Source organism: Echinops telfairi, unplaced genomic scaffold (assembly GCF_000313985.2).
Source record: "Echinops telfairi isolate 266 unplaced genomic scaffold, ASM31398v2 ScPeMD7_31;HRSCAF=116, whole genome shotgun sequence".
Taxonomy (NCBI): Eukaryota; Metazoa; Chordata; class Mammalia; order Afrosoricida; family Tenrecidae; genus Echinops; species Echinops telfairi.
Window position 1 is genome coordinate 50,704,866 of NW_022103928.1, and position 15,583 is coordinate 50,720,448.

Consider the following 15,583-nt stretch of genomic DNA (forward strand, 5'->3'; position numbering starts at 1 on the left):
GAAAAGTTAAAAAGAAAGCAAAAATTATATATTTCCTTCAGTCTTTGAATGGTACACTTAAATCAAAGGATTAACTTTTCCTTTTGACAATACACTTGTGAGGAATGAATGGCTTAATGTGTAAGATGAAGCAAATGAAGGAAACATGGCCCACAGAAAAATACCACATAAGAAACAAATCTTTACTCAACAGGGTTATCAATCAGAGAGAAAATTTCAAGCATATGTCATTCATGTTTCAGAATGTAGCATGTGCCAGACAGTTGGAACGCATTAAAAGAATAAAACTAAAAATACTACAGGTGACATATGATAATTTTTTAAAATGTTAAAAAAAAATACATAAACTCAGATGAAAACCCACTCCATATTTTGGAAGAAGGAAACGAGAGAGGACGGGGAGTCACATAATATTTCAGAGCCAATGCAAGAAAGGGTTAGAGACTGCTCTTCTTGAACTCCCAGTGATAATAACTTGCTAGAATAATTTTGTAGCTGTGGTGGAGAAAATGCAATCAGATTTTCCTTTGGAGAGATTTAGCCATTGTATCACTTGTGGATACATACTTTTCCAAAGTCCTCAGTAACAATTTTAGGAGCAACGCTGTAAGACTTCCATTGCCGCCAATGTCATGCAGGGAAGGAAAGGGAGGGTGGTGCACATGCTAGCAAGTTGACAAGCAGTGGGATTCGCTGCTGTTATCGCGCTGGGTTGGAATGGATGGGCTGTTATTGTAAGTGGATAATGTAACTCCCTGCTAGTCTCACTTCAGGGTGTCAACAGCATGGTACTGTTATTATCGTCCCAGGGTAGTACTGAGCTCATGCTATTTTCTTCTGCAAGTTTGGGAAAAGATATGTGGCTGTCACAGTGGGGTAATAATAGACAGGTGTCACCGTACTATGCAGACAGGCAGAGAAAAAGGAAAGAGACAGGCCTTTAAAACGCTAACCACAGCCATAAGATTTTAAATTGAATCCAAATTAAGAGTAGGAAGCAAATATGTCAGAGTGGGATGACAAATATTTGCTGATAAGACACATAACACGATTGAGACATTCTGATTTTAAGGTTATATTTCCATTCAATACAACTTTTTTTTTCAATACAACTTTTTAAATATCAAATGAATTCCCCAGTTGAAAATCATGATAAAAATCAACTCACCTCTTAACAGATCTATAACTCTAGTCTATGGCCAGTATCCAACAATGCTTATTCTATAATAATTTTATTAGTAATATTGGTGTATACTTCCCAATAGCATTGCCTATCATATTAGTAGAAGAAAAAAATATTTTCAGCATCCTTATTCTGGAATAAAATATTAGCACCTCTAAGAGAAGCCAACATCTATGATGTTGGTTAATATTAATTAATAGGCTATTTCTATACTCAAAAAGGTAGAGCTAATATAAAACTGCCGGAGGAATTTTTCCAAGAGCTTTACCAGAGGGAATATTCATTTCATTTCCTTTTAGCAAACATGATGATTAGAAAGCATAAAGTATAAATCAGGAGTTTTTAAGCACTTAGGCTGATTCTACTACAAGCTAATTTCGGATCAAATTTTAAAACCAGTCCTTAGGCAAGATAAACAAAGGTGTTGTTCATTTCTCAGACTCACTGCCATTGGGTTAACAAATAGCAACCCTACAGGACAGAGTAGAATTCCCCCCTATGGTTTCTAAGACTGTTCATCTGTGTGAAAATAGGAAGCCTCATCTTTCCATCATAGAGTGGCTGGTGTTTTCGATCTGCTATCCCTGTAATTATCAGTCCATGTAGAACCCACTACACCGCAGGAGACTAGAGCTCATGGGCGGAATTCTCCTACTTCTGATTGGTGTTAGGGTGACCTGTAGGGTTGTTAGGGATTGCCTTCCTGGCAGTGAGTTTGGAGAATGATCATGGCCTCGGTTGTCATGCAGGCAGTTTATGCTGCCAGTTCAAACTCACCCAATGGTGTCAAAGAGGAATGGGCCTCATGATCTGCTTCCGTTGTGATGACAGCCGAGAAAACTGCGGAACCATTCCATTCTGTAACACACAGAATCCCCACTGGTCAGAAACACTCAATGATAAGGAACAAAAACAGAAGCATAGCGTCAGTTATAATTATCCAAAATAGGTGGTTGGTGAATACGAACTTACAATGTTCAGATCTTCCTTTTAATTGGGCCTTGCCAAGTCATCCTTTGTTGTAATGACTAAGGGAGAGCATGTGAATTACATGCCACATATAAAGGGAGAACATGTGAATGACATGCCACAGTGTTGGTGGGAAATCAGCTTGGACAACTGGGGTTCTCCTTATTCCAGGAAAATTCTAGACAGTTGGTGTCCATCATTTAAATGTATCATTTACAAGTCATCAAAAGCAATGACCAAGCGCGGGCTAATCTTTATGATTTAAATTTGAGTTCTTTGCCTGATATTAACTGAACTCAAGCAGTGATGAGTTCTTTAAAATTCTGTTATTGACTCCATTTCTGGAAGCAAAATGTGAAACTTTGTCCTTCTGCTGGTTGGCTTTGATCACTAGAGAACACCTCAAGCATGCACTATCCGTCAAAGCACCAAGTATAAACCCCTCATTAACAGACAGGACACTACTCATTTCCTAAGTCTTCCTCAACTAGTAGTGAGCTTGCTGGATTAGCCATTTTAGACTTACTCTGTCCTTGTTTGTCATGTTTACGTCACAAAGGTGTTGGAAGGATTAATTAGTCAACATGCAAGACTCTTTGAAGATGAAAAGCACTCTGAAATTGCTAAGCAGTGTTAGCATTCCTCCATAGATTTTCCTTTTATATTCACAAAAAATTCATCTGCCTCCTATTAACCCTTTTGGCTAACATTATGTCCTCAATTTTTTTTCCCTTTAAAATAACTACCCTGGCCTTTTCCTCCACAAACTTCAAAATATCCATCTACCTCATTTCTCTCTGGTTTGGGTTAGTTCTCGCATCCTCACTTTTCTCTCTTAAGAATTCTTTGTGGTTTCTTTTGTCCTTACAGTGAGATCCTGATACACACACAGGTGCACACATATACAAATACACATATATTAGTTATATGTATATATATATATATATTTATTAATCATTCCAAGTAGATGTTTTCTACTTGCATTTTCATATTCTTTGGAGTTGTGCCTGGTATACCTGAAAACCATGAAAGAGAGGAGGAGAAGGGACGCAGTGATGACATTTCGAAGGTCAAGTCATGCATCAGATGGCATAGTCCTAAAGACCAGCAAATCTATTTGGACTCAACAACTGGGGAAGAAAAAAAGCAATTGATTTTCTCCTGAGAGCTTTATATATATAGTTTGTCAGAATGGACTGTATTTGAAATGTCTATTATGAGACTAAGGTGTCTCATGTTCAAGGAAACGTGATGTGATCTCTCAAGTATTCCACCTCTGGCGGGGGAAGCATCTTGCAATGTCTGCAGCCTCTGGTGGTGACTCAAGGGAGCCAGCAGGCAGAGTTCTCCCAGCTGACAGAATCATCGATGGGGAGGTGCGTAGCGAAGTGCAAGAGACTTATCCTCAAATATCACAATGATTTGAGTACTCACATTGTAAAACAGAATTGGTGATCTATGAAAAAATCCTGGGATTTCTTCCACATATCTGACTATGAAGAAGCACCCACCCACTATCTTTTGATTTTTCCAATATATAAATACTAGGTTGCCTCAAAGTGATTGAACATGGGTAAACTTTTTTTAAGGAAACATGCTATTCTGTACTTCTTTTCTTGTTTTGTTTTGTTTTATTCTATGCTTATAGGTAAAGCCATGAGAAGTTTAAATCATTCAAAAAGGAAATCCTTTTTTATAAAAAGAAGTGTTGTTAATAGTGTTCTTAAATGATATGTTCCCTAAGGGATTATGGTACTGGCAAATATTTTTATAAGAAAAAGTCTTAAACACAGTTACAGGAAAATTAATTTGTTAGTAAAATGGGCTTAATTTTTGCTGAAAACATTCAGACAGATCTCTTCTATGCTCCCTGTCTCAAATTGAGGGAGCTGTGAAAGTCATAAAATAAAACAGAAAATTATCTTAGTAAGATATATTTACTCTTGTTATATATCTTTCATCTTATATTACAGGATAATGCAAAATTTATTTACAATGTGGTATAATTCAGTAGTGAATTAATATACATTTATATATATCAACATAAATATATTTAAATATATATTAATTTTAATTATTTTTTAGGAAAGCAACTTTTGAGGAAAAGCACATTTCTTCACCATAATAGTAAAAATAAAATCAATAACAAAACCAAACTCTTAGAACCAAGTGTCTTTACTTTGTAAATCTCCAAAACACATAATTAGAATTTGTACCCAGGATGAAAAGTCTCAATTCTTTGTTGTCAAAAATTAAATCTGCAATACATTCTGCAGTTTTTAAATTTAATTTTAAATCTATATTTGCTATACAGTATTATTTATTATTTATATACTAATTTAAGTGAAAGTGCATAAAATACTAATCAGCCTTTTAAAATATACTTACCTCTCTATAGATTTCCAACAAAGGAATTGGAATGCTAATTTTTGATGCAGAAAGAAAAAAATAATAGTGTACATGAGATAGAAGTCTGTATTTTTCAATTTTATTTTCCCATAAATTACTTCTTTGCAGATAATATATATACAGTTATACACTTTCTTCACTATGAATCACAATTGACTCAATGGAAGTGAATGGGTGAGTGACAAAGTAAGTGGTTATTGTTTGCTTCATGCTTAAGACTAAAAGAAACAAACTCATAAAAATCAAATAATAAATAAATGACAAACCCAGAATCTATCCAGATAGCCCAGCTGCATGCAAGAGCCAACTATGCTACAGATGCAAATCAGTTAGACTTAGAAGAGTCTCAGCCTTGTCTCAGCCCTCAGCTCTAATCTCCTCGACACAAACCTGTCTACCAAACCCCAACATCTCTAAAACTGTAACCCTGCCCAATGGCACACATGAGTTAAGATTGCTAGAAAAGTTATTTTTACATGCTGAGTTGCATTTAAGATGCAAGGCATTAAATAAAGGATTGATTCATTTGGCTGAATAGAAAATGTGAAGCTACTGTAAACAAAATGTTTTAAAAAGGCTGCTAATTATGAGTTAAATTGGACTCTATGGCAGAAGGTTTAGGAGAGTTTTTAATACTTTAAGATACTAACTTTTGGGAGGAATACTTAAAAAAAGTTTAATTGTGACCTAAGTCTATAGAGCAAATTAATTTTCCATGAAACAATTCATATACATTTCATGACATTAATTGTAATATCTACACAGTAAGAGCATTCTGCCTGCTTACCCGTGTCCCATTTCTATTCTTTCTTTTCTATCCCTTCCTGCTCCTGAATTTCACCTCAGCCAAATGCTTCCCTGTTGACCTTGTGAGGTTGATTGTTCCCAATACCATTGTTCCACGCAGAGGTGACCTCTGCCCCAGCTGGGAGGGGCCTGCATGTCACACTCTCTGTGTCCACCCGTCTCGCGCTGACCCAGAAGCCTGGCCTCTTGTCGATCACTTTGAATTTGGTTCCACATTTTCTGATCCTGTTTATTGTGCTCCTTTTTAAAGTGGTTTCTTTTAGATTTCACAACGTTGTAGTAAAAATATAAATACATCCAAAGGAGGTGGGGAGTACACAGAATAATACAGGTAGATAGGAACTATGTTGGTAGGTATTGGGTGGGTAGGTAGATAGAGAGGTAGGTAGGTAGGTATATAGATGATTGATAAATAGATACAAATTCTCAATACCATTTGAAAATGTTTAATTTCACTGATTCTCAAAAACACAAAGAAAAATAATAATACGTAAAACACCATCGTAAAACCCATTGGGCTTAATAAGCCTTTAGAATACAAATGTAGCATATTGGTGAGATTGTGGGTAATCAAACCCTCCTATTCTTTTAAATGAGCATAAGATCTGAATAATTAATTTTATAGGAACCTATGTTAGCGATTTTAGTCAAAAGTCTTGAGAAGTATATTTACTGTCATTTAGCAATTCCACTCTAGAGATTTCAGGGCGTCTAGAGTCATGCTTACTGGAAAGTAAACAATTAATATTAAATAACAACATAAATGCCCAACATTGAGAGAATGACAGAATCGTATGATAGTTGTGGAACCACTGATTCTGATTCATGACAACCTCTTGTGTGTTAGAGTAGCACTGTGCTTCACACAGTGTTCAGTGGCTACTTTTACAACGATAAATCACCAGGCCTTTCTTCCAAGGTTCTTCTGGATAGACTCAAACTTCCAAACTTTCAGGTAGTTGAGCATGTTTGCTGTTTGTGCCACCCAGGGACCGATACAGTGGTTAGTGCAAATGATTAACCTATTTCTGAGAAGGGAAGATCTTTGCTGAAAAAAGAGGGGTGGGGTGAGGATTCAAAGAACTGACTCTAAAGTGTATTTTTTATCTATTAGAATAATTCTGTATTCAAAACACATGGAATTGATATATTTTTAAATATCAAGCTTGTTTGGGTGTCATTAGCATTCGTTCTGAAAAACAATAAAAGAATTGTCAGACTTGAGATTTATTTTCCTGCACCATCATCGCCCTCTCTCAGGGCAGAATTGTTGCAGCTGTATCTGCAGATGTATATGCATATGAGATCTTTGTTATGTTGACGAATGCAGCAACTCCATGGAGGAGTACGCACTGTGGTGATTCCCTCTTTCCTCCCCACTCAAATGACAGGGGAGGCAGAAAAGGAGGAGGTCACAAGGACAAACATGGAGCTGCATACAAATATCAGCAATTTTTTTAGAAGCTGGATAGTGCCCTGATGAATGACTCCTACCTGAGAAGAACAGAAAAGTAGAGGTCCGAATGGCTTCAGAGAGAAATGCCGTAAAGAACATTCTGATTCCTATCCCATACCGTAGACTGGCTCCAGAGTTGGAGCCAAAACTGGAGGGTTGGCCATACAACTTGGTCTACTGGGAAAATATACCCACGGGAAACATTATTTTTGAATGAAAATGAATAGCCCAGAAAATGAAAATGAGCATGGGAAAAGCGACTGTGGTAAAATGAAACTGCTTAATAGGTTCTTCTAGTGACAATCTTTGTAGCTCACAGTGAATGTGTGGAAGCCAAGTCAGGTATAGAGCCCTCGAACTTGGACGCTGGTCAGTGTTGCCATTCCACTGCACATGAGTGAGCCAGCTCACAAGCTGGAAGAGGAATCCCACTGTGATCAAGACAAAAGAGCCACCACGGGAGCAGGTACAAGACTTTTACCTAAAGCAGCGGAAGCATCAGAGCCCACAGCACTAAGACCACGAGACAGAGCAGAGTAGCAGTGGTCCCTGACCAGGTACCACCTGGCTGGGAGGATAAGTACCCAGGACATGACTGTCAACAAGACTAAGAAGAGGTGCTTTCAAACATCTTTTCTATTTTGTACCTTGTTAGCTTCTCTAATAAGCCCCCATAGTCATGAATACAGTCTGTGGGCTCTGTGTGACCCTTCAGCAGATTATCAAAGCCGGTAGAGAAGTAGTGTGCCTGGGAGGGATAGTTAGGGCCAGAAAAGGATAAAGAAGGATGGAAGGTGGAGGTGTGTTTCACTTCTGCCTTGTGGCAATTGACCTTGTGCAATTGTGGAGTGTAACCAAAGGAAGTCCGACTTGACCCCCATGCCATTTCCCTACTTCATTATTCCCCCAATAAACTATAGATGCAGGATTCGGGATTTTCCAATTGGCTGTTTAATACCTGATTCGTAAATATGAACAGACATAGAGGAATTATAGGAAAGATAGAAAGAAACTTAAGCAGGGGACTTAGGAGAAAAGAAGCATATGCTAATAGGGAAATAAAAAAAATGTTAAACTCTAACTAAATACCTGGAGTCCCTGTATGACACAAAGAGCGAGTGCCCCATGGCTAAATGAGAAGCTGGTTGTCCAACACTATCTAAACTTACCTGGAAAGATTTGGAACACTTTTTTCCAAAAGGCCACCAACTTAGTTGTTATTTTTGCTTGTTTGTTCAGTGCCTTCCAGTCCATTCTGACCCATAGAAACTGAAATAGTTAAGGTTTACTCTGCCAACCTGGCTGATAAACACTTTCTAGTTCTCAGGTCTCTTGCTCTCTGATGGTCAGACCAAGGTGCAGCTGTCTTAGCCAGTCCTCTGCTTCAGCTGGCAAGGCTCACTTCCTGGGAGACATCCCTGAGGAGAAGCCACACGGACCTACCCCGATGCAGCCCTGGGTGCTGGAGCAGCCACATGGAGACCCCTGCCAGCGCTGAAATGCTTACACATTCCTGCAGTCGGCGTTATTGCATGTTTTGTGAGATGGAGGAGGACTTTGTGGATTGGTGTCGGACATATGGGTTAATGTTGGATTTGTGGGCTTGGACAGCACTGGGTTGATGCTTTCTTAATGTACATTTACCCTTTATATAAAAGTCTCTCTTACATATATACGAGTTTCTGTGGATCTGTTTCTCTAGTCTACCCAGACTAACACAGAAACCCTCTGCACAACAGAATAAAACACTGTCTGGTCCTACGCCATCCTCACAATTCTTCCTGTGACCGAAACCTTTGTGGCAGCTAGTGCACGTGAAACTAGGAATATCATTGCTGATGTCAGATAGATTTGGGCTCAAAGCTGGGAATACCAGAAAGATATTTACTTGTGTTGACTATGCCAAGGTACTTGATATTGTGGATCATTATAAACTCTGGATAGCCTTGAGAAGAATAGGAATTCCAGAAACTTCAAGGTGCTAATGAAAAATCTGTACAAGAGGCTGTGTGAGAACAGACAAGGGACTACTTCATGGATTAACATTAGGAAAGGAGTGCATCACCGTTGTATCCTCTCACCAGACTTATTCAATCTATATGTGGAGCAACTCATCAGAGAAGCTGGACTACATGGAGAAGAATTTGGCATCAGGATTGGAGGAAAGCTTATTAACAACTTGTGATATGCAAATGATAACCACCTTGCTTGTTGAAAGTCACTAGGACTCAAAGTACTTTCTCATGAAGATCAAGGACTACAGCTTTGAGTAGAGGCCCCACTGTCCCTCTGCTGCCTTTATACTTAACACACAAATATATGCATAGATCTATTTCCCTATCATTATATATAAATATATTTACATAAGTAGATTCCTATATTTAGATGTCTATAAATGTCCTTTGCCTCCTAGTTCTTTCCTCTATTTCCTTTTACTTTCCTCTTATTCCATTGTCACATTTGGCCTTCATTTGGGTTTCAGTAATTCCTCTTGGCTACATTGCCCTTGATCATGCCCCACCAGGCATCCTACGCCCTCCTCACCTTTGATTTTAGATCACTTGTTGCTCCCTTGTCCCTGGATTTGTTGACACCTCACTTTGTTCTAATAACCTGCCATTCTATGAAGCTCATCTTTCCAATATAATTGCTGAAGACAAAATGGGTGTATAAGCATAAGTGGTGAAGAAGGTTGATTGTGCCTGGCTATCAAAAGATATAGCATCTAGAGCCTCAAAGGCTTAAAGATTAACAAACAGCCATCTAACTGAGAAGCAACTAAGCCCACATGGAGGAAGAACACCAGCCTGTGTGATCATGAGATGTTGATGGGATCAGTTATCAGGCATCAAAGACCAAGAATAAAAAAATTACATCAATGTGAATGAGTGGAAGGGTGGCATGAAGACCCAAAGCCCATCTGTAAACAACTGGGCATCCCCTTATGGAAGGGTCACAAGGAAGGGACAAGTCAGTCAGAGTGCAGTATAGCACTGATGAAACATACAACTTTCCTCTGGGTCTTTAATGCTGCCTCCCCACTCCTCCATCATGATCCCAATTCTACCTTACAAGCTCTGGCTAGACTAGAGCATGTAAACTGGTACAGGTAAGAGCTCACAACACAGGGAACCCAGCACAGATTAACCCCTCAGACCAATAAAGAGGGTAGCGATACCAGGAGAAAGTGGGGGAGATAAAAAGGGAGCCAATCACAAAGATCAACATATAACCACCACCCCACCACCCCAGGGGGACGAACAACAGAAAAGTGGGTGAAGGGAGACAGCGGATGATGTAAGATGTGAAAATAATAATTTATAATTTATCAAGGGACCATGAGCGAGGGAGGGTAGGGGATGGAGGGGGAAAATGAGGAGCTGATAACAAGGGCTCAAGTAGAAAGAAAATCTGTCATGAAGGAAGTGCAGCCAGAATATGCCTTATAATCAAGGATATCCAGTCTCGCCCTCACACATTTGGACATGTTGTCAGGAAACACCAGCCTTGGAAAATGACATCATGCTTGGTAAAGTAGAAGGCCCTTGAAAGAGAGGAAGAGACTCAGCTAAACGGAAGGGTACAGTGGGGAAGATAGAGCAGGATGGGGTAATGCTTCATTCTATTGTGCAGAGGGTTGTTATGAGTCCGAATCAACTCAAAAGAATCTAACAGCAACACAGTATTCTATAATTCCACGAGGGCCAGGAGCATAGTACAGGGTAGTAAAGGAAGAAGAGAGAAGGAAAAAGTTATAAGTTAATCTTCCAGTTAGGAAAGTGTAGGGGGGGAAATGTCTAAAATGGGGGTGGGGGGGAGAAAATGCACAATATTTAGAGTGAAGGAACAGTGGGTTACATGTTGGGCTGCTAACCTCAAAGTCAGCAGATTGAAACCACCAGCCACTCCGCAATAGAGAGATGAGGTTTTCTAGTCCTGTAAAAAGTAAGACATGGCAAAAGAACGATAATTTATAAATTATCAAGGGTTCGTGGGGGGGGGGGGCGGCTTGGAGAGGGAGGGAGGAAAATGAGGAGCTGATACCAAGGGCTCAAAGTAGAAAGCAAATGTTTTGAGAATGATGAGGGCAACAAATATACAGATGTGCTTGACACAATGGCTGGCTGGCTGGATTGTGATGAGTTATACGAGCCCCCAATAAAATGACTATTTTTTAAAAGTTAGTCTTGGAAACCCACAGAGACTGTTCTACTCTGTCCTGTAGGGTCACTCTGAGTAATTGGCTCGATGGCAGTGAGTTGTTTGTTTGTTTCATGAGAGGCAATACCAAATAAATCAAACAAAAGACGATAGACAGATCGAAACCTAAATACTAAGCAAAGGAGGAGGAGGAGGAGGAAACGCAGAAGTAGCAGAAACAAAAAAGAAGAGAAGAGTGGGTTAGATTTGGAGGAACTCGTAAAACCACAGTAATTCATACCATAGACAATGGAACAGAACAAAAGATCCACATGTAGAAAAGGCAACAGAAACTGGTGCACATATAACCTACTTTATATAGAGCAGGGCCTGTACCCTAAAGTGGAACTATAACTAACACTGACCTAGAGTTACCTAGTGCTGTGGCTTGAGCTCTCCTCCTTTCTCTTACCTGCTTGTGTCATTACCATTGCAGCCATCCAGAAAGCTAATTATCTGTCAAATGTACTCTCAGCCTCAAGAGCCCCCAAATTTGTTGTTTTTTTCTCTTTTTTTTCCGCGATCATTTCCACTACCTGAGAAATCCAAGCCAAACAGCAAGATTATTATGGGGGACGTGACCAAGATAATGAAATCCATAACTGGGGCTGTTCATGATCTCGGCCATTCGTGAAAAAACAGAAAAGAGAGATGCAAAGGATAATTAGATGATCTTGCTTCCTACAGTATTTATTCTCTAGTGGGTTTTACAGCCAGTCTTGTTTTGAGTGACTCAAGAAAGGGAGTCGCTCACACCACTACCCAGGGAAATGGATCCTGCGTTAGCAACCAAGCACCTGCAGTGAGGCTATCCCACAGATGTGCCAGATGGGCTGGGAACAAGAATAGCTCTTTAGGGAAAAGAAAAAGAAAAAGGGAAATAAAAGTTTCTGGAAAAGGCTACATTGCACCATCAAATAATTTCCTAGGTCTAAAAAGATGTCGACTCACTTCAGGAAATTATTTCCCCATTCAACAATCTGGCCCTGGCATGCCTGGGATGGAAGGAAAGGTCAGCAAGAAGTCTAAACCCGAAACAATTTCTTGGGAGGATGCAGCAAGATGAGAAAATGCCTTATGCTAAATAATCGCAGACAATATTTTTATTCTATTCATTTACAGGTGAATATACTGAGGGATAAGGAAGGTTAATCTATTCCCCACTCAAAGAGTTTTCCCGACCTCTTCTTCTTTGATCCCAAAAGGATGCTTCTCCCAATTTTCACTCCCCGATGATCTCACCGTGGAAGAGACATTGTGACTGATGAACTTATCTTTTGGTTTCTGTTCACTAATGTGAGACCTTTGTACATTTTAAAGCTCATTTACTGGGCACTGAGCTAGTCTCTGAGGATACAGAGGTGAAGATAACAATACATATCAATGACCAATTGACGGCCATCGAGTTGATACAGACTGATAGCGATTGATAGGACAGGGCAGAACTGTCCCCATGAGTTTTTGAGACTGTAAATCTCTAGAGGAGTTGAAACACCATCTTTCTCCTGTTTTGTGGCCGACGGCTTCAAACTGCTAACCTTGCAGTGAGCAGCCCAATGCACAATCACTACCAGGGCTCCAAGATAACAATAGAAAACAAACAAACAAAACAAAGTTCAGTGTCATGGAGTCAATTCTGACTCACAACACACACACACACACACACACACCCCAACACCCACTAAAGAATGGGTTTTCAAGGCAGAGTGGCTGGTGTATCCATGCTGCTGATCTTGCAATTCATAGCCCAAGGTGTTAATTGCTCATTAAAGTACCAGGGCTCCAGATTACAGTGTTGTTGTTGTTGTTGTTAGGTGCCATCAAGTCAGTTCCAACTCATAGTGACCCCATGTACAACTGAACAAAATACTTCCTGGTCTTTACAGAAGCAAATTAGTGTATCTTCTTCCCATGGAGAAGCTCATGGGTTTGAACTCCCAAGAACTTAACCACTCAGCCATCAAATAGGACTCGATTTCCTCTTAGCTCCAAAAAGAAAAACCGAGCTCTTCTGCCAGTGGTATGTGATAGCAGTTAAGAGTTCATGAGGAAAAGTGTTTTAGCATATAGATTCCAGAACCAGGTGGCCTACATCCAAACCTATCAACTGCTAGTTGGATCACCATGGGTAAATTGCTTTCCTTTTCAGTGCCTCTGTAAAATTTGGAGATAAAATACCAATATCTAAGTATAGTGATGATGATTTAGGGAGCTAGTGTATGTAAAAATATAGAGCAGTATTTAGTTCATAAAGACCCACAATATGAATGTTCTATATTTGCATCCTTGTCATCATTTACCATCATCATATTGCTCCTAATTACTCAAAACAGCTAGGCGTAATCCAGGCTATTTCCTTATATGGAATCCAATAAATCCATCTGTTTTTCTTCCAAGGCATATCCCAACCCAGTCATATTCCCACTGCTACATTGGTCCCATGGAGTCCATTCCAACCTGTAGCGACCTTATGCACAACAGAATGAAACACTGCCTGATCCTGTACCATCCTCACAATTTTTCCTCATTACAGCTGCTAGCCGCCATGAATTCATGCCAGCCCACCACAGAGGTCTCCCAGGAAGACTCCCTGCTTCCTTCCATACTTCATCCCACCCCACCTAGTGGCAGCTCTAGGGGCAGCCAGATGGCGCATTTTAAATGTAATTTTAAATCAACCACATCCTCCCCTTGCATAAAACCTTCTAACTTGGACAGCCTTCTCCCTAAACTTAAGTTGTGATTCGAACGTCATTTAATGGGATATCTGAAACAAGCTATGCTAATCCTCTGTGCCTTGTGTTTTTTATCTGCAACTGAGGCTAATCATCGTATTGGAACATAAGCTGTTGGAGTCCACGATGACGGTGCAAACGGTTCAGATGTTCTGGTGGTAAGGAAAAGATTTGAAACGTGAGCCCAACTGAAAGAGCATGGGAAGAAGCAATCGGGTTCTGAAATTTTCACCATTGAAAAGCCTCTGAGTCCCTAAAAAGAACTAGAATTACCATATGACTCAATATTTCACTCAGGGTGTGTGTGTGTGTGTGTGTGTGTGTGTGTGTGTGTGTGTACCCGTGCGCGCCTGGGTGTACCCAAAAGACTTGAAAGTAGACTCAAAGACTTTCACACCCACGTGAGCTCCAGCATCATTCGCAATGGTTACAGTGGAAACAACCTACATGTCATTAAACATGAGTGGATAACAAAACATGGTACGTGCATACGATGGGCAACTACTACTCAGTCAGGAGGAGAAATAATGTCTGGATGCATTATCTCTCCCTACAATATGGATGGAACTTGAAGATATTATGTGGAGTGACATAAGTAAATTGCAAAGGGACAGATATTATATTACCTCACTTATATAGAAAACAAGAAATGGCAAATGCATAGAGATGAAAGTTTATTAGTCATTAGTAGGGGGAGGAGAAGGAGAGGAGGGGGATAATGGTGATGGGGAAAAAAATCAAATTAAGGATAGAATTGCATCACCAATGATTGTAATAGCTGTCAGTAAAGTCTGCACCTGTCAAAAGCTGAACTGGCAAAATTTGTGTAATGAAAATATTTACAACAAAAACAAAAAGGGTAACTTTATGTTACTCCTCTACAACCAAAGGAGCTCAGGATATGGTTAAATAATTTGGAGGTTTCAGGACATGGTGTCATGCAACTTCCAAGTTCCTTTGGCCTAACAACATATTTCGAGATTCTGCTCCGCCTTCTAATCTGTTGTACACTGTCTGGGGCCCCAAAATCATGCAGACATGACAAGTGGACTCTATTCATCTAGAACATAGGAAAGAGGAGCATCAGGAATAGGAGGACGACATGGACTCAGTGGCTAATGTTCTCCATGAACAATGTGTCATACGACCAGAAGAACTGGATAGTGCCAGGCTCCCATTCCTGATCATTTTGATCAAAGACTCTATAGGAAAATCATAATCTAATAAAGCAGAGAAATGCAAAGAGAATTTCAATTCTCGTGGATTCTAGATTTCCTAACACCCTGGAGGCTAGATGAACCCTGGAAATTAGTGCCCTGAAATAATCATTTAAACCAAAAGTATCCCCTGAAATCTTAAAATTTAATCCTGCAGCGTTGTTGTGTTAGGTGCCATCGAGTTGGGTCTGAATCCTAGAGTCCCTCTGTACAATAGAATGAGACACCCAGGCCTGGACCATGCTCACACTTGCTCTGATGTTTGAGCCCATTGATGCAGCTGTTGGTTCAATCCATCTTGTCAAGGGCCGCCTTCTCTTTCACCGCTCCTCCACTTTACGACGTGGGATGTCCCTCTCCGGGGACTGGTCTCTCGTGACAACCTATCCAAAGTACGTGCCTCTAAGGAGAAGTCTGGTTGTAGTTCTTCTGAGACAGATAAATATGTTTTCTTTTTTCTTTTGGCAGTCCATATGTTCAATACACTTCTCCAATGTCATAGATCAAATGTTTCAAAATGTCTTCAGTTTTCCTTATTCAATGACCAACTTTCACATGAAGGTGAGGCGCCTGAAAATGCTACGGCTTGGATCAGGCATACCTTAGT